This window comes from Neomonachus schauinslandi, chromosome 9 (assembly GCF_002201575.2).
Source record: "Neomonachus schauinslandi chromosome 9, ASM220157v2, whole genome shotgun sequence".
Taxonomy (NCBI): Eukaryota; Metazoa; Chordata; class Mammalia; order Carnivora; family Phocidae; genus Neomonachus; species Neomonachus schauinslandi.
The window spans coordinates 119,377,099-119,391,569 of NC_058411.1; the positions used below are offsets into that span (position 1 = coordinate 119,377,099).

Consider the following 14,471-nt stretch of genomic DNA (forward strand, 5'->3'; position numbering starts at 1 on the left):
TTCATATTTCCAGAGAGTCTCTTGTATTTCCTGGTTGGTCTCCCCCCACCTTAAATATTGGTATGTAGAATTATTTTTGAGTGAGGAAATATATAGGTAGATAGCTGTATATTTTTAAGTACAAAAATAAATGAAAGTTCCTCTTCCTTTCTTAGCTAATTCTGAAACATAACAGTTGTTAAATGTAAGTGTAGAAAAAAACATAAAATTGCCTGGCAAATACCAAGTAAGTATATCTGTTTAACTACATGCAGCTTTTTTCCTTTTTTGAGAGGTTTTTTTTTGTTTTTAAAAAAAATGTACAGCATATAGTTTTTACAGTTTCTGACTTTATTGAGATATAATTCACATACCATAAAATTCACCCTTTTAAAGCATACAGTTCATTTTTAGTATATTTGTATTTAGTATATTTGGGTTTTCGTATATTCACCGCCACTAATTTTAGAACATTTCCATCATCCCATAAAGAAACCCTGTACTTGTTAGTAGTCATTCCCTATTTTTCTGTCCTCCAGCCTCTGACAACCACTAATCTGCTTGCTTTCTATATGGATTTGCCTATTCTAGACATTTCATATACATGGAATCATAAAATATGTGCCCTTTTGTGTATGGCTTCTTTTACATAGTATTCTGTTTTCAGGGTTCACTAGAAGCATGTAACAGCATTTTATTTTTTTATGGCTGAATAATACTGCACTATGAATATATGCACTGTTTAGTCAGTCATCAGTTGATAACTATTTGGATTGTTTCCATTTTTTTGGTTATGTATCACATTGCTGTGAACATTCATATACAAGCTTTTGTGTGAACATACATATTCAACTCTCAGGTATATCTAGGAATGAAACTGTTGGGTCATAGGTATCTATATTTAACATTTTGTGGAGCTGCCAGAATCCTCCAAAGTGGCTGCACCATTTTACAGTTGCATCAGCAATGTATGAAGGTTGTTTCTTTTCTTTTTTCTTTTTTTTATTATGTTATGTTAATCCCCATACATTACATCTCTAGTTTTTGATGTAGTGTTCCATGATTCATTGTTTGCGTATAACACCCAGTGCTCCATGCAGAACATGCCCTCTTTAATACCCATCACCAGGCTAACCCATCCTCCCACCCCCCTCCCCTCTAGAATCCTCAGTTTGTTTTCAGAGTCCATAGTCTCTCATGGTTCGTCTCCCCTTCTGATTTCCCCCGAAGATGTTTCTGATAGCTCTACTTCCTATGCCAAAGTTGATTGTCTATTTTAGTAATTTTTATGGGTGTGAAGGTATCTCTTTGTGGTTTTGATTTGCATTTGCTTAATGATTAATGATGATTACAACATTTCATGTGTTGATTGGCCCTCTTTGGAGAAGATCTACTCAAATCCTTTGCTGTATTTTAATTGGGTCTTTTTTTTTTTCTTGTTGGGTTTTAAGCATTCTTTATACGTTCTGGTTACCAGTCCCTTATCAGATAGATGATTTCCACATATTTCTCCCCATTTTGTAGGATTGTCTTTTCACTTTCATGATTGTTTCCTTGAAGCACCCAAGTTTTAATTTTTGGTGAAGTCCAACCTATGTATTTTTCTTTTGTTGCCTTTGTTGGTGTTATTTAAGAAACTGTTGCCTAATCTAAGGTCATAAAGGTTTATGCTTGTTCTAAGAATTTTGTAGTTTTAGCTCTATGTTTAGGTCTATCATCTGTTTTTGAGTTAATTTTTGCATACGGTATGATATAGGTGTAGATCTGGATTGCATTTGGCATGTTTTTGGATATGGTATACAAATAGCTACCTTTTAGTTTTTTCCACTTGGGTAGCCAATTCTCTAGACCACTTGAGGGATCCTTTCCTCACTGATTTAAAATGTCACTTTTAATTTTATTCAAAGATTATTTATTTTAGAGAGAGAGGGAGTACATGTGTGCGTGAGCAAGGGAGGAGCAAAGAGAGAGGGAGAGAGAATCTTAAGCAGACTCTGCTGAGCGCCCAGCCCGACTTGGGGTTCAATCCCATGACCCTGAGATCATGACCTAAACTGAAACCAAGAGTTAGATGCTTAACCAACTGAGCCACCCAGGTGCCCCAAATGCCACCTTTTTATATATTAAGTTTTCATAAACTAAAAAAATAAAGTTTTTTGAAGTATAATTTATATCCTATGAAGTATACCCCCTTTTAAGTGTGCAGTTTGATGTATTTTGATGCCTATATATATATACTGTTACAACTACCACAATTAAGATCTAGAACATTTGAATTACTCCCTAAAAATGTTCCTTTGTAGTCATTCCTCGCTTTTGGCTCTAGGCAACAATTGATCTGCTTATTAGTTTTGCCTCTTGTAGAATTGCATATAAATGATATCATAAGTTATATACTCTTCTTTTGGCTTTGTTCTTTTAACATGTATTAAAGATATATTTTGTGTTTATCACTTTTTAAAAAAAATATAGTATGACTGTGCCACAGTTTGCTTATTCATTTTTTTGGTGAACATTTAGATTTTTTTCCAGCATTAGGCTGTTGTGAATAAAGGTACTCTTTGCATGTGTCTTTGTGTGAAGATATTTTCATCTCTCCAGGGTAAACACCTTAAGTTGTAATTACTGGATCACATGACAAGTTTATGTTCATATTTATAAGGCATTATTTTCCAGATAGTTATACAATTTTGCATTCCCACCAGCAGTGTATGAAAGTTCCAGTTCTTCCAAATCCTTGTCGGCATTTGATACTCTCAAATTGCAGACATTCCGATGGGTGTGTGGTGGTATCCCATTGCAGTTTCTTTTTCTTTAACTATGGTAAAATACACGTAACATAAAAATCCATCATTTTAACTTTTTTTAAGTGTACAGTTCAATGACATGAAGTATATTCATGTTGTGCAACCATCACTCTTACTCATCTCTGGAACTTCTTCATCATCCCAAACTCAGATTCTGTACTTGTTAAACAGTAACACTCCCCTGTCCCTGTTATCTTCCCCCTCCCTGCAGCCTCCAGTGACCACTGTTACACTTTCTGTCTCTAAGAATTTGACTATTCTAGCTACTTACGTAAGTGTAATCATACAATATTTGTCCTTTTGCTTCTGGCTTGTTTCACTTACCATGATATCCTCAAGGTTCACTCATGTTACAGCATGTATCAGAATTTTCTTCCTTCCTTCCTTCCGTTTATTTTTGAGAGAAAGAGTGAGCATGCGAACCCACACATGAGCGGGGGGAAGGGCAGAGGAAGGAGAGAAGCAGACTCCTCGCTGAGCAGGGAGCCCAATGCTGGGCTTGATCTCACAACCCTGAGATCATGACCTGAGTGAAGTCAAGAGTCTGAAGCTCAAGTGACTGAGCCATCCAGGTGCCCCTCCTTCTTTTGTAAGGCTGAATAGTATTTCTTTGTATGTAAAAATACCACATTTGTTTAACCATTCATTCACTGGACACTTGGATTGCTTCTTTTGGCTATTATGAATAGGCTGCTGTAAACATGGGTATACAGATAATCTCTTCAAGTTCTTGCTTTCAGTTCTTGCATGTTTAGTTCTTGGGTATATACCTAGGAATGGTATTGCAGGGCCATATGGTAATTCTGTTTAATTTTGGGGGGTGAATCAGCATACCATTTTCCACAGTGGCTGTACCCATTTTACTTCCTACCAGCAATCACAAGGTTCCAGTTTCTCCACATCCTTGCTAACACTTGTTGTTTTGTTATTTTTAAAAAACAATTTTCATACTAAAGGGTGTGAAGTATCATGGTTTTTACATTTCCCTGATGAAGAATGATGTTGAGACGTTTTTATGTGTTTATAGGCCATGTGTATATCTTTTTTGAGTATCCATATACTTGCTCATTCTTTTCAGGATACAAACTCTTTATTAGATATATCTATTTCTTCTGTGTCATTACTGATTTTTTTTGTTAATTATTTTATTAATTACCAAGAGAGGAGTATTGAGACCTTCAACTGTAATTGTGAGCTTGCCATCTTTTCTTTCAAGTCTGTCCATTTTTGCCTCATGTATTTTGAAGCTCTAGCTATTAGGTGCTTTCACATTTAGGACTGTTAGATCTCTTTGTTGAATTGATTATTGTTATGAAATATCTCTCTGTGGTTCTCTGGTAATGTTCTTATCCCAAAGTCTCCTTTGTCTGGTATTAGTATAACCAGTCCTCCTTTGTTATGATTCATGTTTGAATATTATATCTTTTCCAACTTACCTGTCATTATGTATAGTGTCTTTCTTTTGACAATATATAGTTGCATCTTTTTGATTGATTTTTATAATTTCTTGCTGTATTCAGTCCATTTGCATTTATTATAATTGACTATATGGTTAGGTTTAAGACTACCAAGTTACTATTCGTTTTCTGTTTGTTCCATCTATCTTCTTTCTCCCCTTTCCTGTTTTCTTTTGGATTGAGTGTTTTTATAGAAGTTTGTTTGATCTTTGCTGCTAGCTTATACCTTATTCTTCCTCTGCCCCCAGTGGTTGTGCTAGTACTTACAATATTCCTTAGTTTATATCAGTCTCTCTCTCTCTATATATATATATTTATCAGTATATTGTGAGAATTCTAATACAGTATAAATTTGTTTACACTCTGTCATCCTTTTGGGTATTGTAGTCTTAAATTTTACTTCTGTATAAGTTATAAACTCCACAGTCTTATTTGTAATTATTTCTTTTAAACGGCCAGTTGTTTTGTAAAGACATTTAAAAACCAAGAAATTATCAAACCAAGTTATTAAACCAAATTATCAACATTTTTTGGTATTTATGCTCATACTTACCATTTTCATTTTCCTTTGTGTAGATTTGTATAGATTTCTTTATGTAGACCCAGGTTTGAAGGACTTAGAAATTTTTAAAGTGCAGATCTTTTGGCTAAAAAACTTTTAGGTTTTATTTGCATGAAAATGCCTCTATTTCATTTTTATGGTTTTATTAGGAAAAATACTCAAATTCATACAGGTGTGAAATAATTGTAGAATGTAATTCCACAATTAACATTTTGCTTTGTGTCATATCTATCCATCTATTAATTTGTTTTATTTTTTTGATGCTTTTCAAAGTAAGTTGCAGTTATTAGTATTCCTCATCCTTAACTTCAGCATGTATATTGTAACTAAAACTTAGTAATTTATAACTTTAGTATATTGAATTTAACTGATTTTGGTATATTGTTCCAGTTATTAACAAATCACCCTTAAATATCAGCATTTAGTTTGCTTATGAATTTGTGCTTTGTGCAGAGACTGGAAAGCGTAGTTTGTCTTGGCTTTAAGCTTGTCAGAGAAGCTTGATAACTGATGTAATTTGATAATTGAGGGCTGGAATCATCTGAAGGATGGCTCACAAATCTGGAGATTGATGCTGGCTGTCAGGACTTCAGCTAGAGTTCAGGACTATGTTGCCTTTATATGTATGTGGTTGCTTGGCTTCCTTGCCAAGTGGCTGACTTATTCAATATGGCAGTGAATGGCATTTTTATGACCTAGCATTAAGTCACAGAGTACCACATTCTCTTGACTGAAAGAATCACAGAGGCCACTCAAATTAAAGGAGAAAGGACAGACCCCACTACCTGATGGAGAATGCCAGTGTTGACCTTGTAAGAAGAGCATGTGTGATGGATTATATTGTGGTGGCAATCTTTGGAAAATAAAATCTACCACATACATCATTCCATGAGTTTTGACAAATGTGTACACCTTTGCAGCACTTAAGTCCTATCAAGTTATAGAACCTATACCCATTCCTAGTCAGTTCCTGTCCCCATATCACTTCTGCAAATCAACCATTGTTCTGGTCACTTTTCATCCTAGATTAGTTTACCTTGCACTAGAATTTATATGAGGTTACTTTTACTCAGCATAATATTTTTGAAATTCATCCATGTTACTGCATGTATCAGTTGTTTGTAACTTCATTCTTACACTGTTTTCAGTTCCTAGCTGTTAGGAATAAAGCTAAAATGAACAATTATTTGAAAGTCTGTGTGGATATATATGATATCTTTTCTCTTGGGTAAGTGCCTAAGATTGTGATTTTTGGTTTATAGGGTAGTTATAATACCAGATCTTTTCTCCAAATTGGTTTGTTTTGTTTTACACTCCTACCAACAGTATATGAGATTTCCAGGGAGGAACAGAGGAGGAGGAAGAAGGAGGGGGAATGAATCTCAAGCAGACTGTGCTGAGCACAGAACCCAGTGCAGGGCTCGATCCCATGACCCCAAGATCATGACCTGAGCCGAAACCAAGAGTCTGATGCTTAACCGTCTGAGCCACCCAGGTGCCCCATTTTAGCTTTTTGTTTCTGATGAGAAGTCTATGGTTATACCCATCTTCCTTCCCCTCTACTTAGGGTCTTTTCTCTCTGGCCTCCTTTTAAGATTTTCTCTTTATCACTGGTTTGTGATTATCCTGCTTAGGATTTGTTCAGTTTTTCTGTTTTTGTTTTTTTGATTTGTGCATTTATGGTTTCATCAAATTTGAAATAAGTGTCAGCCATTATTTCTTCTATGTATTTTTTAAATCACTTCCCTTCCTCTTACGTGGTCTCTTTTTCCTGGGACTCCAGTTACATATGTGTTAGACCATTTGATCTTGTCTTCAGGTCATTAACATATTATTTTTAGTCTTTTTGTCTCTCTGTGCTTCAGTTTGCTTTGTTTTCTGTTTCATTGTTCCTTTTTTTCTTCCTATAGTGTCAAATACTTTTAGATATCTTAGTTTGTATTTCTAAAACTTCCATTTGATTTGTGTTTTCCATTTTTTACATAGCCTTTGAATTTTTGACCATATTTATAATAGTATTTGAAAGCCCTTATCTACTGGTTCCATCAGTTTCTTCATTTCAGGGTCCATTGATTGGTTTTTTCTCTTGGTTCTGGGTCATATTTCCTTGTTTGCCTATTTAGTAATTTCTTACTGGATGCTGCACATCGTAATAGTCTGTTGTTGAGTGACTAGATTTTGTTGTTTTTTTGAGTATTAAACTTTGTTTTGGCAGCCAGCTAAGTAACTTGCTGGTCACTTTGATCCCTCAAGGTTATATTAGGGTGTGTCTGCAGAAGTCTTTATTTAAGGCTAGTAGTTACTATAAAGGCATGGCCCTTCTTAGTTCTCTACAAAATATCCCTAGTGTCGGTATATTCTCTTCACTCTGGTTCGGGGGAGTTTAGGGATTTCCCAGTCCTGTATGAACACTGGGAATATTTCAGCTCACTGCTCCTCTTTCTCTAGTTTCAAGGAGTCTTTTACCTTACAGTTTAGGAGCAGAATCAAAGGATTGCCAAGTGGCAGAATTCTGGAGCCTTTTCTCTGCATAACTGCCTTCCTCTCATTCTGTTTTACAAATTCAGCCTCTGGAGCTCTGAGTTTTTCACTTTAGTGATACTGTTGCCCTCTGATTAGATTTCCCCTTTATTGGCTACAGATTGGAAAGTGCCTCCAGACAGAAATCTGAGCATTGGGGTGCTCACTTCATTTCTCTTGGTTCTCTCATGGATCACAGTCCTGCATTGTCTGTTACCCAGATCTGAAAACAGCTGTTTCATATGTTGTTTTTTTTTTGGGACAAGAAGCCACTTAACATACTTTTGGGTCTTTCTCTGGGCTTACCTTCTGTTCCACTTACTGTTTATCTAATGCTCATACCTTACCTTAAAATAAACTTTTGATTGAAGTATAATATACATACAGAAGAGTGCACATAAAATGTACACATAGCTTGTCGAACTTTCACACAGTGAGTACATTTAGCCAGCAGTCAGATCAAGAAATAACAGCAGCAGCAACTCTGAAGCCCCTTTACACTCTTTGTTACTACCTCTCTTCCCTCAAGAGTAACCACTATCTTGACTTCTAATAGCATAGATTAGATTTTCCTGTTTTTATGCTTTATATAACTAGAATCCATCATATTTAGTTGTGTCTGGCTTCTCTCACTTAACATATTTATGACATTCATCCACATTGTTGGTTGTAGTCGTTGATAGTTTATGATAGTTGCTGTATAGTATTCCACTTTAGGAATATTCCACAATTTATTCATTTTGCTGTTGATGGACAGATAATTTAGTTACTTTCGGTTTGGGACTACTTAGAATATTGCTATTCTAAACATTCCACTAAATATATACTCATTTCTGTTTGATGTATACTTAGAAGTGGAAGTTTCAAGTCCTAGAGTATGCATGCATTTAGTTTTAGTAAATACTGTCAGGTTTTTGAGAGTTGTACTGATTATACTATTTAATATTCTGTGGTTTAATCCCTGGTAGAACAAGTTTCTTGAGAAAAAGAGACATTATTCTTCCATTAGAAGGTGAAATTTTCTTGGTTATTTTGGTATGCTTGGTCTTCAAAACTTTTGTTAAATTGGCATTGGATTAAATTTGTGTTAATTGGGAAAAAATGATACCCTTGTTTGTTTATACATGAATTCCATTTGGAACTAGCCCAAAATCCTTTGTCAGGATCCTGATTTTTTTTTTTTTTTTTTTGTAGAGGGGAGGTGTGGTGTCAAGAAAACATAGTCTCCATTACTATGAGAATAAAAAATATGGATGAAATGAGCCGTACCATGAACCAGCTTACAACTAGAAGCACTGATAAATGTATATAGATAGCTATAATATAAGGCAGAAAATAATATAGGGTAGAAATTAATAAGTATTAATAGCATATAATAAGACCCAAAAGACAGTGGTTATTTACAGAAGAGCTTAGAGAACCCTGTGAGATACAGCCTTTAGAATGAATAGAGTTTTTAATAGGGTATGGTAGATTGTTGTTGGATGGAGTTTAGTTAGCAAAGGATAGGGAAGTATTTCTGAGTGAAGTGACCTGAGAAACAAAACATTGAAGTCAGAAATACTGATGGCCAGTATGTAATAACCAGTAATCCAGGGATGGGACTAGATCATCAAGTGCCTGGTAATAATGTTATGTAGTGGGCAGTAAGGCTTGTATGAAAGGGTAGAGATCAGTGACAAGGACCGCATATGATATGTAGGGTTTGAAATTTATCTTGTAGGCATTAGGGAGGCATAGACTATTTTGAGCTTGAGAGTGATATGACAAAGTTGGGAAGATAATTCTAGTAGAGGGAGTAAAGGATACAGGCAAATGGGAAACCAGGTGAGGTAATGAGGGTCTGTACTATTTTGGTATACGTAGAGAAAAATAAGGAAGCAAGAGATACTTCAAAGGTAAAATTTACAGGATTTGGTTATAAATCAGAAGTATGGTACAGTGGAATGAGGATGGCCTTTAGAATCAGACAACTTGTGTTTGAATCATAACCTTTATTTACTAGTTAAATGATCTAAATAAAGCAAGTCACTTAAGAGAAAACTTTCCTCTCTGTGAGTATCTTCAAGCATTAAAAGTATAAAAATGAATGATCCAGAGTCTGGACTGGCAGGTTTGGGCCAAGTTGTGTATAGTTTGATCTGAAATGTTTGGAAGATTTAGTTTTATTCTGAAAGCAACTAAAAGTCAACAAAGGAAGAATTGGGGGTAGTGTTGGAATATGGGAGATTTCTGAGATAGAATTGGTAGCACTGGGTGAACAATTTGCTGTACTGGGAAAGAGGGGGCCTTCTCTTTAGAATATGACTAGGCGAATGGACTGATAGAGCCATTATTATCTCACAAGGTTTTTCTTAATATGTGTGCTAAATCTTGCTCATGCCTCAGAGCTTAGTTTATATGTCACTTCATGAAGAATGCCTCTCCTGTTTTCCCAGATTGTCAGAACTCTATATACACTTACCATATCCTGTGTTTCTCTCTCATAACACTGAATTATACATTGCAAATGCATAATTTACTGTGGTTTTTTATTATTTGTACCCATTTTGCTTATTACATGAGGACAAGAGATTATGTCTCATTTCTTTAACTGTGTTTTGTTGTTTTTTTTTTTTTTTAAGATTTTATTTATTTATTTGACAGAGAGACAGCGAGAGAGGAAACACAAGCAGGGGGAGTGGGAGAGGAAGAAGCAGGCTTCCCGCCGAGCAGGGAGCCCGATGCAGGGCTCAATCCCAGGACCCTGAGATCATGACCTGAGCCGAAGGCAGTCGCTTAACCAACTGAGCCACCCAGGCGCCCCTTTAACTGTGTTTTTATCCACTTCATAGGCACTCAAAATCTATTACACTTTTTTAATTGAGATATAATTGATGTATAACACTGTATTAGTTTCAGCTAGTAGACATTTTTTGAATGAATGAATAAGAATTTGAAGGTTAACAAATATCAACCCGCAGAGTGGTTAGGCTAAATAAAAATGAGAGGGAGAAAATAAAGAATGGCAACAATTTTTTCAGTCTGTAATTAGAAGAACAGCTAGATGGGGCACATTTAAGTTGGGAGTGAGTTTTTTTGGGAAATAATTGAATTTGATTTTAGATGCTAATGATAACATCAAGTGTATGTGTACCATTGGTAATTGAGAGTAGCAGACTTAAAACTCAAGTTAAAGACTTAAAGGTGTAGAGTTAGGGATCCTAAGTATAGAGGTGCTATCGAAATGGATGGAATTGCACGGATAATTAATTTAGGTTAAGAAAAGGGACTAGTGCAAGAAACTTGAGTGACCAAGAATGAGAACTAGGAAGGTGAATTAACAGAAGGCCTAGTTGCTGTCAGAGGTAGAATGTAGGTAGGTACAGCATTATGGAAGTGAGAGGAGGTGAGGAACGATTAGTAGAGTGAAATGCTACAGAAATAAAGTAGGATTAGGGGCCACAGGATTTAGAATACACAGGAAAGATGATGACTTCTGTGAGAAAAATGTCAGTAGGTGGAAGGTATTGTATATCAGCAGCTGAGCTAATGGTTTTCAGGTCTTTCAGCAGTTGAAGGAAAATAAGGAGCCAGTACTCATGGGTTAATGGAGTTGAGGGGATTATGTGGGGAATACTATATGAAAGCAGTATTTAAACATTTTAGCCTAACTATAGAATGGATGAGAATAGTCTTTGATCAGTTGTGAAATTTATAAATGTACAAAACTTAAAAGAGTTTCAACAAGAAGCTTTACCCATAAATTTAAGAGATAACCATGGTGCAAAGGAGAAGGGAAGTGCTGAGGGAACGCAACAAAAAAGTGATAGAAAAGGTAGTCTGTGAAATTAAGGTTTGACCTAGGTTTAGAAAGAGGTGAAGGAAATAGGCTATTGGAGAGGAGATGAAGCACATACCAGATGTAGTAATAATAATATAGACATGTATATATGTGTTGTGTATATATAGAGTGAGATTTGGAAGAGATGAAGCACATACCAGGTATAGTAATAATAATATAGAGACATGTATATATGTGTTGTGTATATATAGAGTGAGATTTGGAAGATGGACCATTTTAAGAATAATGAAAATGTTAGAGGGGCAGATGAATGTAGACCAATAAAGGCATATCTTACTAGATTTCATTTTTTATTCTTAGATTATTATTAGACTGAGCCCTCTGTTGGAGAGGGACACAGATATAAATAAAGGCACTAGATCTGGTATTAGGGTGCTAATGGTAAATTTGCAAAGATAATACCTAACATTTCTGGTTCTTAAGGTTTGTCTTGCTTATCCTATATCATTGTAGATTTGGTATATTTCCCTGTTTTTATGTGTTCCTAATCTTCTAAGGCAAGGTTTCTCAAATTGGGATCTGTGCATTGCCTGAAATGTGTGTTAAAAATACAGATTCATGTACCCCCACTTTATGCACTGAATCACAGTCTTTGAAAGTAGAGATCAGGTATCCATTTTTTTACAGATTTTCCCAGCTGATTCTATTATTGAATAGATTGAGACCTTGGTCCTCTAAGGTCTTAAAACTTGGTTAATTAAAAAAATATGTATATGCTGAGCATTCATTTTTCTACCATCAACCTGTAGGGCACTGGGTGGGTTTCTTAATTTTTGGGAATTGGTTTCTTCATATATGATGAAAGGAAATGGGTTAAAAGATTGCAGTTCTTATTCCACTGAGAAATGCTCCGATCATATACAAATGAGTTAAGAATTTACAGTGATTATTTGGGTGCATGCTTCAAGCTCAGAATTTGGTTTTTAGTGAGTTTAGTTTAGATAGAAATGTTAAATATTTTATTTAAGAAATAGTCATTGTTACCATGTATTGAGCTCCTGTTATGTGCCAGGAAGCATTGTCCTACGTACTGTGAAAACATTTTCTCTAAAACTCAAAATGACCTGACACCTGAGACTCAGAGACGAAAGACCTGCCTGAGGCTGCTAATCTAGGAGGTAGTGGACAGGTGCCTGTAAAATGTACCTAACATAGCAGGTGCTTAGCATAGAGAATTTAATTAAAAGCTAAATTGTTATAGGTATCTGAAGGAATTAGAGGCATATAGTCAAACAGTTTTCATACATTCTCAGCCCTTTTGGAAGAAGGGAAGAGTAAAGAAATGGCAAGCTGTAAGCCCTGTGGATGAATATGGGAAATGTGGCTCTGCCAGCTGAAAGCACTGAGGCAACAGGGCCTGTCTGACCACCCTTGCATGCATCCTGGCAACAGCATTAGGGACACTTGTCTGTTCATATGTTTTTGGATATTCATAAATATTAACAAAATGAATTTCCTTTTAATGAATTTTGGGGGAAAATTTCTTTTGAGTTTATCCAGTTGTTATGTGAAAAGAATTGAGTGAGGTGTTTTATATTTTAGGTTAAAAATCTGTAAGAACCTGATTTTAGAATTCACCAGCTCCTCAGAAGTTTGGCGAAATATGGTATGTTTCTGTTTTTATTTTTTGGAATTCAAAATTGCATGTATATCTTAATGTCATAGTTAGAATATAATGACAAACATTTTCAGCAAATTTGGGTGCTTGCCATTTTTAAAGCAGTGTGCAAGGTACTAAATCACTGTGCTGCCAGGTAGACTATGAGGGACATAAGTGGGATTCTGAAAGAAATCAGAAGAGGTTAATGTGTTATGAGAAGTGAAATCTTATGCATGAGAAGATTGGATGGGGCAGGTTTGGCTGTTAGACTATATGAGTTTAATAATAGCTTCCATTTGTTGAGCTCTTACTATGTGCCAGGCACTATTCTGAGCAATTTTATATGTTGGTTTGTTCATCCTCAGGACAGCCCTCTGAAAAAGACACTATTGTAGTCTTAGTTCTCCCTATGAATGAAATGAGGCTCAGAATGGTTAAGGAACTTGCCCAAGAGTTGCCATCTAGTAAGTGACCAAACAGGGACTTGAATCCAGATTGGCTCGGGAGCTTGTTTGTGCTCTGTTGAGCACTGGACCTCATAAAAAAGGAGACTAGTAGAGAGAACTTGACTCAGTAATTTTCAAAATACATGCAGCTCTTCAATGAATTAATTTACTTCCGTTGATTAGTTAAGAGGTATTTTAACTTAAGACGTTGACAGATTAGAAAGTTAGACTTATTTGGATCTTCTAAATCTATATACACATTTAGTATTATGAGAGAGAACCCAAGAGGGAACATGGTTCATTTCAGGGACGCCATTGCCTCTTCCTCATGTGGCCTCAGGAATGTCCTAGGCTCTTATTAGGAGACATGTAGCTATGATAGGGAAATTGTATTATTTCTTCCAGGGATTATAAGTCCCATTTATTGAAGTCACCTAAAGTTATTTATATATATTAAGGCCAACCCTCACCTTTATTTGAATTTGAAACCCAAGTTTATAGGCTGCTGTAGAGGTATGGGCCTAAGCACTGATATTTCAAGTCTTCTCTTCGTATACCTTACTATTTTATATTGAGTTTTGGGTCCATGCTGGTAACCACCATCTGTAGTTGTCTCTTGTCACTTTGAAGTGACTATCAAAGGGTATTTTATTTTATTTTATTTAGTTAACTGTCAAGGGTATTTTTTTCTCCCTCTTAATTTTCTCATTTTTCCTTAGTTCACTTTTCAGATTTGGCCTGGATATACAGTTTGGTAGGGAAATAATTAAGGGGAAAACTAGCTGCACAAAATGAGTTCTCAATACTGGGATATTTCAGATGTAGATCTTTGCCAGAATTATATAGGATTAGGATATCTGATAAATTTGAACCATGACAATCAAGAAAGTTCAGCTAAGGCCACGTAAGGGAATCAAAAGATACTAGGTTGAGGGAGGAGGACATATTTTTATATTTTGCCAATCTCTTCATGAAATTGAGTATTAGTGGATTTATGGCTGAGAAAGAATAGAAAAGATTTTCATGAAGTACCCAAGATGTTTGGGCTAATGTTAGATTACCTTATTTAAATATAGAATAAGTAGGACTAGACTTTGTGTGTGTGTGTGTGTGTATGTATATAATTATTCATTAAGCATTTGATTACCTGGAAAACCCTATGACTGTTAGTCTCATTTAAACAATTGCCATATTCTAAATCTTTGCTCCATTACATATACATAACTTATGAAACTCTCCTATAGTAAAACTAAGAC

At 35.4% G+C, this 14,471-nt stretch overlaps 1 protein-coding gene across 3 annotated transcripts in view; it reads left to right on the plus strand.

Moving 5' to 3' along the window:
- Positions 1 to 14,471, plus strand: part of UBE3A (ubiquitin protein ligase E3A) — a 101,363-nt gene that overhangs the window by 12,443 nt on the left and 74,449 nt on the right. Inside the window, exon 2 of one of the 3 annotated variants that reach the window (XM_021680632.2) lies at positions 12,712 to 12,775. The exons of 1 other annotated variant lie outside the window; for it this stretch is intronic. The gene's annotated coding sequence lies outside the window, so the exon portion shown is untranslated. Of the gene's footprint in view, positions 1 to 12,629; positions 12,776 to 14,471 lie in introns of those variants that run through there. One more of the 3 variants, XR_006540593.1, reaches the window with a different exon arrangement.